Source organism: Lontra canadensis, unplaced genomic scaffold (genome assembly GCF_010015895.1).
Source record: "Lontra canadensis isolate GAN:19392208 unplaced genomic scaffold, GSC_riverotter_1.0 scaffold115, whole genome shotgun sequence".
NCBI classification, from domain to species: domain Eukaryota; kingdom Metazoa; phylum Chordata; class Mammalia; order Carnivora; family Mustelidae; genus Lontra; species Lontra canadensis.
This window is the reverse complement of record NW_022631109.1, coordinates 4,011,852-4,026,359: the sequence shown is the minus strand read 5'-3', so window position 1 is coordinate 4,026,359 and position 14,508 is coordinate 4,011,852.

Sequence of the window (14,508 nt, the reverse complement as noted above, 5' to 3'; positions counted from 1 at the left end):
AAATCTAGGGCAGGTACTCCACTTCTTCTTCTTCTTCTTCCTCTTCTTCCTCTTCTTCTTCTTCTCCTTCTTCTCCTCCTTCCTCCTCCTTCCTCCTCCTTCCTCTTCCTTCTTCTTCTTCCTTTCTTTTTTTTTTAGATTTTACGTATTTATTTGGCAGAGAGCAAGAGAGAGGGGGGGAGAGAGAGAGAGAGCACAAGCAGGCAGAGTCAGAGGGAGAAGCAGGCTTCCTGCTGAGCAAGGAGCCCCATGTGGGACTCCATCCCAGGATTCTGGGATCATGACCTGAGCTGCAGGCAGCCGCTTAACTGACTCAGCCACCCAGGTGTCCTGGTACTCCCCTTCTTTAGGAAATGGCATAGCTCTTGTTGGGAGAGTTACATGTGGTAATGCATGTAAAGAATGTAGCAGGGTCCTTGGAACACAGTAGAAATTCAATTAATATTAAGAGTGTCTTGAAAGGGGTGCCTGGGTGACTCAGTGGGTTAAAGCTTCTGCCTTCGGCTCAGGTCATGATCTCAGGGTGCTGGGATCGAGCCCCGCATGGGGCTCTCTGCTCAGCAGGGAGCCTGCTTCTTCCTCTCTCTCTCTGCCTACTTGTGATCTCTGTCTGTCAAATAAAAAATAAACAAAATCTTTAAAAAAAAAAAAAAGTGTCTTGAAAAATAAAAAATAAAATAAATTTGGGCACCTGGGTGACCCAGTCAGGTAAGCTTCTCCCTTGGGCTCAGGTCATGATCCCAGAATCCTGGGATGGAGCCCCACACATTAGGCTCCCTGCTCAGTGGGGAGTCTACTTCTCCCTCTCCCTCTGCTGCTCCCCCTGCTTGTGCTGTCTGTCTCTCTCTCTTTCTCTCTCTGTCAAATAAAATATTTTTTAAACATAAAATTAAAAATAAATAAATTTGACCAGTGGGTCAAAGAGTGTCTTCTTTTCACCGCCTCCGAGTTTCTGAGAAGCATCTTTAATATGGCTGTATTAAACCATGTATCTTGCAGTGTGAAAATAGAAAAAATAGCACTGAATTGACTGTTTTGTGCAGCTTATTCTCTAAGACCTACCAAACAACAGTCACTGTCGGAGTCCTTAAAATAAGTCTTACATTATATCCTGCTTACCTGCAAAAGCTCAGTGTATCCCACAAATCTAATTTTCACAGCATCCATCATTCTTTTGTTATCCTTTGTGACACTGAAGGAAAATTATTTATCCTAGAACTGAAAGGAGAGAAAGGTGGTAAGGGCAGACTATAATTTTTATCCTTTTTTTTTTTTTTTTTTGTCCCCATCAACTAGTAATTTGTCAGTGTCTGTTTCTGGTTCAGGAACCTTGGCTGTGTCTTCCAAAGGATGTTACTTCTTTCTTTTCAGTGATTATGGTTTTGGAACAAGGACAAAGAAGTTTGGATTGAGGAGTCCCTAAAAGTAGTGATTAGCACCTTTTCAGCCTCCACGTAGAACATTTCTCAAAAATCCATCCATGGCTTGCTTGCATCCAAAGTAACTGCATTTTTAACAAAATCACTTGCATTCTTACCAAGTGTTCAGGGTGATTTGGATGCAGATAAAGTTTAGAAACCTTCAGGATGCCTGTAGAGTAACAAATCATTCCCATTTGTCTGGTACTGAGAGGTCTTCCAGGACATAGGACTTCAAATGCTAAAGGCAGAAAAGAACTGGGCAACTGACATGGTTGGTTATGCTAGATACATGTTAGTATGTAGAATTAGAAAGATGTTCTTTGTGAGTCTTATATCATAGGTTTCCCCATTTCTATAGGCAGTGTTTATGTTTTTATCATGGGGTGGTGGTGGAGACTGTGGGAGAGGGAATGAAAGTGAGGTGTCTTGCCAGTTATCAGCCCAAATCTTGCCAGATTCTCAGCTCCAAACCCATCCTCCACTGCCCTGCTTGCAATACTGGAACATTTCTCCCTTGCCATTTGGTCCCATGTGAAACGTCATCAGTAGAGGGTGCTGGAGGGACATTAGAGGAGGAAAGGGTTCTTCCTGATTCAAGTGCTCCTTTCAGCTGTCTGCAATGCCGAGCAGCCAGCAGTGGTTGGCATCTCTCTGTGGGCTGAATTGCAATGTTAGTGACATTGACAGCCTTGTTAAGTTCCTATTGTGAAGTTAAGGCATTGATTGGGAAGAAATGGGATCCCAAATTTTGAAATAGTGACATCTGCTTGGACCTAGAGGAAACTGACATCTCTTGGACACCCAAGTCATCCTGAACTTCCCATGGCAGTGGAAGTAGCTTGCTCTCCTGTGTCTGAAGACATAAGCAGTCCTTTGCTTGAAAACCCTGTAAAACCCTCACCTGGAGCAGATGACTTGAAATGCACAGCATAGATCTGAACTTCCTAACAGATGGGAGAGCACCCCCAGATTTGTGCCTTCCTTGGTGGGGGTGGTGGTGGTAGTGGTGGTGATGGTGGTGGTGGTGGTGTGTTTGTGTGTGTACGTGTGCACGCCTCTGCCTGGACCTAGATGCTGGTAGGGCTCTTCCCTCTATCTGCTGTTTCTGTATTCTTAGAATTTACTTGCCCCTTGTAGGTAATACCCTATTATGGTTATTAATCTTTTCTCCTGAAACTATATAATTTCTGTCTCCTGTTTGATTCCTAACTGTTACAGTGTGATTGTGATATCAGGGGTTGGAAGCGATAGCTAGCAAGTGGCTGGCCCCAGAGTTGCCCTTAAACTGTGAGCAATCGGTTTGGCTCTGATTTGGACACTATCAACCCTGGCCCTTTGCTCTCGTGTTGCTCTCTTGTTTTCCTTCACCCAAGACAGCCTTCTTGAAGTTGTGCTGAGCTGGTTGCCTTGCCTCTACTCTGAAACCAGCATTTCTCAGCTTATGGTTGGAAGACTATCTGTCTTGGAGTCCCTAGGGCATGCTTGTAAAAAATGAACATTCCAGGCCGCCCGTTGAGATTCTGGGTTAGTGGGTCTGGGGCAGGGCCAAGCAACTTGGATATTTAACCGTGCCTTGTTTCATCTTCCAAGAACCTGCCAGACTTCTACCTTTTCTAGCTGCCTACTTTCTGCAGGTGACTACTTCCCACTCAACAGATACCCCATCCCTTGGATGGCAAAACTGATAGATGCTTTTGAGGTGCTGGTAGCTTTTACCAAAAGGATTCTGAATGAGCTACACACTGCTGCTTATTTTCAGTTGCTGATTTTCACACCAGACTCTTGCCAAACCTTGCCTGTTTTGATCATATGCTGCTTGTGGAGTGCCCGCTGAGAATTCTGGAGAAAATCCAATCCAGGGAAAATAATGGCACGTCATGCTAATAGCTTTCAGTGAAGGTACTACATAGAGAAATTCCCAGCCCGTGTCTCACTGCCAGAGGCTTAGCGGTTCCCAGCTTGAAGTGGGGGGAGAGTGGGGCAGGAAACTGCCAACTCTGCAGCGGGCGGGCAAGGATGCTTTCAAGTCTCCACCAACTCTAACCAACATTGAGGAAGACAGGATGCTTCCCCAGACTCCAGACAGGAACTCCTCCCATTCAACACCCAGCACAATTACACAATTACAGATGCTGCTCAAGATAAAATCTACCAGTAAGCCATAGCATCAACTGTGAGGAACAATGAAAGAACAGCATAATTGGATGTGAAATTGTGGAGAGCGGACAAATATCAAGGACAAGAGAGGTGACTAGAGGTTACAGGCATCAGCGAAGGCATATGGCAAACAGGAAGTTATGTCAGAGGTTTGTTTGTTTTTTTTTTTTTTAAAGATTTTATTTATTTATTTGAGAGAGAGGCAGTGAGAGAGAGCATGAGCGAGGAGAAGGTCAGAGGGAGAAGTGGACTCCCCATGGAGCCGGGAGCCCGATGCGGGACTCGATCCCGGAACTCCGGGATCATGACCTGAGCCGAAAGCAGTCGTCCAACCAACTGAGCCACCCAGGTGTCCCTATGTCAGAGTTTTAAACAGCATGGAGCATTCGGTGGCTAAGATATTGATAGTCACATCACTCCTAAAAAGAGCAGGCGCCATTTACGCATCTGATTTCTAAATAATAGCACATGATATTAACATTTCCTGAGAGCACGCCGAGTGATGCTGTAGTTATATGCATACACTGATCCAATTTTCTTAGTCCCAATTACAAAGGAAAAAACTAAACCATTATGCTACGTGAGGCAAATATGTGGCGTATGCAAAGCCAAATTAGGAAAGACAGGACTATTCCTGGAATGATAGATGGCGCCATTTCCTGGGGCCTAATAGCTGGGTTCTTTCAGAGACTTTGAAAGTGAAGGATTGGGCAGACCCTAGGTTATAAATCCTTCCTGATGGCTTTATCTAGATGGTTTAGAATCTGGTTTAGCAGATTCTTCTCTGGAGTCACCAAGTCCTCAGAAATAACGTGAACTACATTATTTCGAGTGTATGAACTGGGATGTCAGGCAAGTCTTGATTCAAATGTCATGAGTACTGACTGTAGACAGCACTGTGCTGGATACTAAGGACAAAGTAGTGATCAAAGACAGACCTGGCTTCCGCCCTCATGGAAGTTGCAGTCTAGCAGGTAGACATTTTTTAAAATACATAAATATTACAGTTGTCATATTTGGTATGAGACTCTCATGAGGGAACCTAACCTACTGGAGTAGTATCCACAATGTATGCGGAGTCTTGTGTTGGTTGGGAGTTCTGATTTGTGTTTGATTCAGCTGGTGCATCGGCAGCTGGGGGTTGGCTGATGTAGACTAGCCTTGACTCCATGTGCCATCTCGTCCTTGAACAAGCTCACTAGTGGTGTCAGGGGAGGCGTCTCTGGAGGCCTAGGCTTAGAAGTGGCACAAAGCACTTCATTTATTGGCCAGAGCAAGCTAAACCAAGTTCAAAGAGTGGGGAAATAGACTTCACCTCTTGACTGGACTTGTTGCAAGGTCACAGTGCAAAGGATCCGGATACTGGGAGGAGTGGAGTATGGGAGCTGTTTTTGCAATCGTTCAGCCACACTGAATGAAGGGGTGTATTGGAAAGACTGAAAGAGGGTTCCTGTAGGAATAGGGAGGGTGTTGAGGGGGTTCTTCGAGATGGGGTAGAGAGGAGTCAGACCATGCAGGCTTTGAGAGGCATAGTAAGCAGTCAGTATTCATATACGGTATGAACCCTATGATTAACATTAGACACTCATTCTCCCTTCCTTCCCTTCCTTCCCTTCCTTTCCGTCTTATGGAATACTTTGAAACCATTGTTGAGACCTTGTTTTTGGTGCTGCGCTTAAGACAGGGATATCTTCTTTCAAGTGGTTAGGATGCTGATAAGCAAATAGGCAACAAAAGCCTATTATTTAAAAAAATTTAAAAGTAGGGGTGCCTGGGTGGCTCAGAGGGTTAAGCCTCTGCCTTCAGCTCGGGTTGTGATATCAGGGTCCTGGGATCGAGCCCCGCGTCAGGCTCTCTGCTCGGCAGGGAGCCTGCTTCCCTTTCTCTCTCTGCCTGCCTCTCTGCCTACTTGTGATCTCTCTCTGTGTCAAATAAATAAATAAAATCTTATAAAAAAATTTAAAAGTAGCTGAAATTATTAAGTGAATGATTAGTGGAGTAGCTCCTCTCTTGCCTTAGGAATAAATTAACCACTTTTTAGAAGCAAATTCATTCCGTAGAGAAACACAGAAACTAAGCCAATGTGCCTAAGTTGTCTTTTGCCCTGAAAGAACCAGACAGCATAGCTATGCGAGGTTCCCCTTACACGAATAGGTTGTATAGTGCTTGATGGTCAAATGCAGCCAACATCTGCACCAGGGTGGGCGCATGGAGGAAAAACACAATGAATCCAGGTTACTCCCATGTACAGGATAACAGTAAGTTGGGCATGTTAAAAAGCGCCTTAGGGGCACCTGGGTGGCTCCATGGTGAAGCATCTGCCTTCGGCTCAGGTCATGATCCTAAGATACTGGAATCGAGCACCTCATCATCCTCCCTGCTCAGAGAGAAGCCTGCTTCTCCCTCTCCCACTCCCCATGCTTGTGTTCCTCTCTCTCTCTGTAAAAAAAAAAAAAAAAAAAAAAAAGCACCTTAAATCTTTCAGACTTCTAATACCACTTGCTCCCTCAGCCCCTCCCCTGCTCCTGTGCAAGCTTGCTTTCTCTCTTTCAAAATAAATAAGTCTTTAAAAGATTATTGGATTATTGAAACTATTACATACACAACATAAGGATGCCTAATAAATAAATGAAAGTATGAAAAATATTAGTTCAAAATCATCAAAAATGCAAAGCTATTTTTGAAAAAGAATAAAATATAACAATGAAAGTTAAAAACACAGGGAAGGAGCAGCTGGGTGGCTCAGTGGGTTAAGCGTCTGCCTTTGACTCAGGTCATAATTTTGGGGCCCTGGGATCAAGCCCCCAGCCAGGGGCTCCCTCACTCTCAGATAAATAAAATCTTAAGAAAAATAAAAACCCAATGAAGATTCTACTTCTGTTACTCCATTATAACATAGAAAATAAGTAAATTCGTTTTTATATTCTTTGAAGACTTTGGAACTCTGTGATGTGATGCGGACTACCTTAAATAACTGCTAACGAAAGAACCCTTGCCAGGTAAGTCGGCCATCTTTTTCTCTGGGGACATTTTCTAAGGGTGACAGCTGAGGATTGGGCTTGCTAAAGGCAGTGGCATCTCTACGAGGGGAAAGAGAATCCAACAGACCTTTTGACAACCAGCGGGATGGCATGATGGATTGGAAGTTAGAGGAGCCCATAAATGCTTGAGTTTGCCCTTTGCCGCATTTGCTGAGTACTAGGGCTACCGAAGGGAGAGGGCTGGACTGGGAAGATAAGGTGAAAGCTTTTATAGTCTTACAGTGCTTAAAAAAAAAGGTTCTGAGAAAGAAGAGTCCACAAGAAACATATGACAGCTTTCATTCTGCTGACATTTGAAACTAAAGGGCACCAAGTCTAAAAAAGTGGCAACTTGGGTCGCCTGGGTGACACAGTCATTTAAGCATCTGCCTTCAGCTCAGGCTCCCAGGCTTCTGGGATCAAACACTACATCGGGCTCCCTGCTCTGTGGGGAGCCTGCTTCTCCCTCTCCTTCTGCCTGCCACTCCTCCTGCTCATGCCGTCTCAAATAAATAAATAAAATCTTAAAAAAAAAAAAAGAAAAAGTGGCAACCCAGCCCTAACTCAGCTGAACACCTGTTTAGATTGGAGTGATTAGTCCTTACTCTATCCAACAGGGAAGAGGCAAGTCCTCTCTGGAGAATAAAAACATTGACTTTAGACTTTTTTTTGTTGTTTTTTGTTTGTTTTAAATATTTTATTTATTTATTTATTTATTTATTTATTTGATACACAGAGAGAGAGATCACAAGTAGACAGAGAGGCAGGCAGAGAGAGGGGGGAAGCAGGCTCCCTGCTGAGCAGAGAGCCCAATGCCCAAGCCCAGATGCGGGGCTTGATCCCAGGACCCTGAGATCATGACCTGAGCCAAAGGCAGAGGCTTAACCCACTGAGCCACCCAGGTGCCCTGACTTTAGTCTTTATGTTTCTTTTATATAGAATTTCTGGCATACAATAAAAGAAAATTATGGGACATGCAAGGAGTTAGAAAAATATGACTGATCATCAAGAGAAAAAAAATACAAATAAGTAGATCTACAGATGATCCAAATGTAGGAATAAGCAGAGAAGAACTTTATTTTTTTTTTAAGATTTTATTTATTTATTTGACAGACAGAGATTACAAGTAGGCAGAGAGGCAGGCAGAGAGAGGAAGAAGCAGGCTCCCCGCTGAGCAGAGAGCCCAATGCGGGGCTTGATCCCAGAACCCTGGGATCATGACCTGAGCTGAAGGCAGAGGCTTTAACCCACTGAGCCACCCAGGCGCCCCAAGCAGAGAAGAACTTTAAAACAACTCATAAATATTTATAAAAACTGAGAAAAAGAAGAAAATGTTAAAAAGGTAGATTTTTCAATAAACAATTGGAATTTACAGGAAAGAATAACATAAATACATAGAATAATAGGAAAACAATTGAAAAATATATGCTACTATATACTAACCAAAATAAAGCAGAGATAGCTAGTTTGGAATAGCAGAAAACAGATTTTAAGGCAAAAAGCATTAGCAATAAGGCTGTCACTGCATGACCAAAAAAAGAGTTCAACCCACCAGGAAGGCATAATTCTAGACTTTATTCGCCTAACCAGATAGCCTCCAAATATATAAAGCAAAAACTGATAAAACAGGGAATCTGAAAATCCATCATTATAGTGAGAGATTTCAAAATACTTCTCTCAATTATTGACAGGTCAGGCAAACAACCATTAGTAAAGACAGGGGAGATTTGAACAACTAATAAGCTTAATGTACATATACAGAAGATAACAATTGGAAAATAAACATTCTTCTTAAGCTCATATGGTACATTTTAAAAAACAGGGAAGCAAATCTTGAGAGACTCAATCATAGGAAACAAACTGAGGGTTGATGGGGTAAGTGGGTGATGGGTATTAAGGAGGGCACAGGATGAATGAGGCCTGGGTGTTGTATGCAACTGATGAATCACTAAATTCTACCTCTGAAACTAATATACAGTATATGTTAATTAAATTGAATTTAAGTAAAAAACTTTTTTAAAAAATGGCCATACCTAGACATAAAATACATCTCAAAAATTTTCTAAGAATTGGTGAAAGTAAAGGGTTTACATCTGTATTAGTTTCCTATGGCTGCTGTAACATTACCATAAACTCAGTGGCTTAAAACAAGATCACTCTCACAGTTCTGAAGTCCAGAAGTCCAAAATCAAGGGGTCAGCTGGGTCCTCAATCCTCTGGAACCTCTGGGAAGTAATCCAGTTGCTGGCCTCTAACAGTGCTCAGTAGCCAACTGCATTCCTTGACTTGTGGCTGCGTCCCTCCAATCTCTGCCTCTGAGGTCCCACTGCTTTCTCCTTTTCTGTGTGTAATCATCCTCTTATTAAGGATATTTGTGATTCCATTTAGGGCTCACTTAGATAATTTCATCTGAAGATCTTCTAACTTAATCACACCTGCAAAGACCTTTTCCCACATAAGATAGTGTTCGCAGGGTCCAGGGATCTGGATCTGGTATCTTTGGGGGCCACTATTCAGGCTACTACAACATTTTTATATATATTTAACTTTATGCCAGACTAGATCCTGAGTACTTTAAAAATACGAATTTTTGCTCACCAACAGTCTACAAGCCAGGTGCTGTTATTCTCATTTTTCAGAAGGCAAAACTGAGGTAGAGAAAGGTTATAACTTGCCCAAGCTGGGCCATACCCACATGTTCTCCAACCACAGTGTAATTATTTAGAAATCAATAACAAAAGATTTCACTTTTTATTCCAAATAAATTTCAGATTTATGGGAATTCTATAGTGCAGCACACAGAGTTCTCATATACCAACTTTCACCTAGATTCTTCCAATGTTAACATTTTAACACGTTTGCTTTATCTTTTTCTGTATAATTTTTTTCTGAACCTTTTGAGATTAAGTTGCATAGATAATGTCCCATTATCCCTAAATACTCTAGTGTGTATTTCCTAAAATTCAAGAGCTTTTTCTTGAATAACCACAGTACAATAATCAAACTCAGGAAATTAACATTGATACGATGCTATTATCTAACCTACAGACCTTACTCAAATCTTACCCATTGTCTCAAAAATCTCATTTTTAATTAAGATTCAATCTGAGATCATGTAACATTTACTTGTCATGTTTCTTTAGTTTTCTTTAATCTGAAACTTTTGACAAATTTAAGTTGGTTATTTTGTAGGATATCTTTCAATTTAGATTTTTCTGATATTTCTTTTTGATTAGGTTCATGTTATTGATTCTTGGCCTTTTGGCAAAGATCAAGTGTGATTAGGTTCAGATTATACATTTTTGGCAGGAATACTACATAATCTTCAGTCCACGATAACACAATATACAAAATATAAAATTGCCTTATTAATGGTGATACCAACACAAGCATTTTATTTTATTTTTTAAGATTTTATTTACTTATTTGACACAGAGAGAGATTACAAGTAGGCAGAGAGGTAGGCAGAGGGGGGAGGGAAGCAGGCTCCCCCCTGAGCAGAGAGCCTGATGTGGGGCTCCATCCCAGGACCCTGAGATCATGACCTGAGCCAAAGGCAGAGGCTTAACCCACTGAGCCACCCAGGTGCCCCAACACAAGCATTTTAAAAAGGAAATAGCATTTATAAAAATTTGAATTTGTGCTTTAAAAAATGTTTCTAAACAGGTAAGAGGTCAAAGTTATAAATTTTTAAATATTAGCACTGAAAAAGAATGTGTGTATGCGCATGTTTATGTACACACATACACACACACACACACTCCTGAATTGTGGGATGTAGCAAAAGATAATTAAACTTAGAGCAATAAATGTTTGTCAGAATAGAAAAAATGTTAAAACATGGATGAAATGTTCAGTTTGTGAAATAAGAAAAATAACAGAATAAATTGCCAGAAATCAGGAGAACATATAGTGAGAAGGGCCGAAAGGATCGATAAAGCCAAAAGTTTCTTTCTTTTTTTTTTTAACTTAAGGATTTTCTTTCTTTATTTGACAGAGAGAGAGAGAGAGAGAGATCACAAGTAGGCAGAGAAGCAGGCAGAGAGAGAGGGGGAAGCAGGCTCCCTGCTGAGCAGAGGGCCGATGCAGGGCTTGATCCCACGACCCTGAGATCATGACCTGAGCCAAAAGCAGAGGCTTAACCCACTGAGCCACCCAGGCGCCCCCAAAAGTTGCTTCTTTAAAAACTAATAAAGGTGATAAATTTCTAGCAAAATGGTCAAGGGAAAGAAAGTGAGAAAACACAAGGAATATTGGGAAAGGAAAAAGAAGGCTTAAAAAAAAATCAAAGATTCCTCAAGTCACATTATGCTAATAATACACATTATGCTGGGAAAAAAAAAACGAGTCAGTGCTTAGAATTTTTTTTTCAAAATTGACTCAAGAAAAAATTGAATGCTTGAGTAGTCTTATTACCATTAGAACAACATCACCAGGAGTTAAAAATCGTCCCAAAGATAAATACCATGGCCAGATGGTTTTATAAACTTCAAGGAAAAAGACTGCTCCAATCTTTTAGTCTTCCAGGGCATAGTAAAATAAGCAACAATTCCCAGCTCATTTAATGAAGTTATAATATTAATATGAAAGCCAGACAAATATGAAAAAGACTGCAAACCAATTTCCTAAATATAGATGCAAAAATTCCAAATAAAATACCAGCAAATTGAATTCAGCAGTACAAAGATAGTGAATTATGACCAAGAATGTAAGGAGATTTCATACTAAAAAGTCATAACTAAACTAAACAAGATCGCTGAAATCTTTAGACTTCATGCAGTATGTACTTCAATATGTATGTACTCCTAGCCATTTTGGAATATACCAGGCATGCAGTCTCCTTGGGTTCTTTGCTCAGGCTGGTCTGCCTTCTCCCACATAGCCGAAAGGCTTCCCCAAGACAGTTCAAAACCTCTCTCCACACCCACTATGAGTATACAAGCCTCCCACTCTTACCCTACACACATTGATTCCCCATCCTCCTTACCTAGCTTCATTCCGCACCCCTCACTGCATAGCATAAAGCACTTATGCTATGTTTTTCTTTCTTCTTTTTTAACCTGTCTCCCTCCTTTGCTTGCCTCACCTTCCCCCAGCTCAAATGTAAGCTCTACGGAGGCAAAAATCTTTGGTCCCTTTTTCACTGTAGTTTCTTCTTCCTTCCCAGAAGAGTAAACAGCATGTGGTTAGCACTCAATAAATGTACACAATGCTATATCTAGAAACTTTTGTAGTAAGGAAGACAAGTTTGCCTTATATCCTTTTAGGATTATCATTTGTAGTACCCATTTCACTGGCTTTTCAGACACAGGTAAAAGGAGAGTGCAAAGTTGTAATATGCCATCATCACGTTAACATGGTTTCATTTAATATGTTTGTGTTCATGCTGGACACAATGTTTCATTTCTAGATATTGCTACATAAACCTCTACAGAAAGAATTACATTCCAAGAGGGAATTTAAATTCTGTCCACATGTATAGTTTTCATCATGAAGTGAGTATCAAAGTACAAAGTAGTGAGCCCTTAAACATTTTTTAATTGGATTAGTTTCCAACATATTCAATAAAGAGCTTTGACAATTTCCTCTGACACTGTAACTACAGATCAAAGCAGCAGAATCCAGGACCACCTAAATCTCAGATAACTTGGTATCAATAGAGTTTAAAAAATTAGAGTACAACTTAAGTTTATTGCATTCTCATAAGGTATCACAATAAATCTCCTCTTCTACATGGCATCAGCACCATTTGTCTGGTGTCACCACTGATGTTCACCCCATATAAAGTTCAGTTCTGTCATATTTCAATACAATAAATGATCCAATGAGAGGAAATCATCTATTTAGGGCAGGACCACATTTGAGAAAATTGAGAACAGTCATAACATCTGTATTTACTCCCAGCGCATGGGGGACTGGCACAAAGACAACACAGAATGGCAATGTCATTACATGTGCAAGACAGTTCCTCTCGTGTTCCCCCCATGCTACTGCCAGAAACCATGAAAGAACAAGAAATTAAAATCTAGCTCACTGTGTTGTGAAATGAGTTGATTCTACATGAATCAGTTTCTCTTTTACTCTACTCTCTTAGGTTCCAACCTTAATCTAGCACACATAGGACTATAACATCAAGTTGATACAAAGTTAAGTCTAAAAACTGTGCTCCACTATTTTGATAGTTTGGAGTACCTGGGTTCTTTTTCAATGAATTTTTTCCTGTGCCTAGAAACAGAGTTTCATTCCCTTATCTTCAGTCTTGGGTGTCAAATACAAGAGGACACAACCCAAGTTGAAGTAGTAAGAGCTAGAGCTCAGAAGTTTGGAGACTGCTACAGGATTTGGTCAGAGTACAACTGTTTTCTAACTTGGATGGAAGGGAACATATTTTGTATGCTTGTACATCGATCCCTCCCCACGCTACCAATCCACTGAAAACTACCACCCGCAATAATCAACGAGCCAATGTGTGAAAGCAAACAAAGTATCGCTCAGGTCACTGTGGTTTCACCATTTCAGCAACAAAATGAGAAAGAAAAAGGCAATGTGTTTTTCATAAAACTAAGTTTATTTTCATTTCAAAATCAATTTCAAAATCATATTTCAAAAGTCAGTTTAAATGATTCTGAGATTATGTTCTTACTTTTTGGATGCTAAAATGTCTTTTCTCCTATGTAATGATGCTAAGAGCAGATAGTACTTTGGATCTTCCTATTTTTGTTTTACATCCTTAGCTAGCAAAACTAAAGGGTAGAAACGCCTCAACACCTAAACACGGCAATTACTTTTTTTTTTTTTTTTTTTTAAACAAATCTCCCGGTGCTTAAAACTCAGAGCTTAGGAACCACAGCCTTCATAAAGACCTACCTTCTGTGTTACATGTTTCACAATATTGAATTATCTCTTGGTGATTTCCCTCAAGTTATGGAGCAGGATAAAAGTAAGTCTTAATTTATAGTAAGCCAGTGTAAAAACAGCCTTAATTTCAAGCACCAAAGAAATACATTTACAGTCATCACTGTGGTTATATCATCTTTTATTAAAACTAGTCAGACTGCTATCTACAGGGTATCGATTTCAAAGTCTAAGGTCACTTCTCTGTTACCATTACTGTTTTAGGAATAGCTTGTGGTCACACATGGAAACAGGACTGCTGCAGTGCAGAGACAAAGGAGGCTGGGGTCCAAGCAGGCCACTCTCCTGGGTCAGGGTTGTAGCGGCACGATAGTTGGCTGCTCATCTCAATGTATTTTTTGGCCCATTTACCTTTATAAATCATACCATATAGCTTTCAGTATTTACATGCATTTAAACTGAGAAGAAATATGTATTAGAGGAAAGCATATATTAGTGGGCTCCATGTGTCAAAAGGAACTTCATGTTTCCTGTATTATTTTTACGTCATTAGCTACCTTTGAGAACAAAAAGTTCCACAGAAATATACACATTGGGACATACTTTTAGAAAACCTCATAGCAATGCTTATTACAGTGTGTCCTCCTATAAGTGAAACAATGAATCTCCACTCCCTCCAGTGTTTAAAAAAAAAAAAAATGGAGCTCGCCATTACTTTTTAAAGTATAATTCGGAGAAAATACAAAAACCATCACCATCCGGGCCAGAGGAAACCACTGAAATGTTATGTCTGGCTCTGTCATTCTGTGATATGCCAAAATCATGTTTCTTCCCATGACACTGTTCTTGTTAGTATTATTAGTTCTATGTCCATTTGATAGGAGCATTTACATTAAATTTCAAAATAACTCCTGGCAGTATTCAAAATGTATGTCCAGAACTCCTGAACACAACTTCTACTTTCGTCTCAATTATGACAACATTTAGCCTTATTAGTAACTGGTCAAATGACAACCGTAGACTTTGGAGACGGGTGGGTGCCTTGCTGTAAAGAC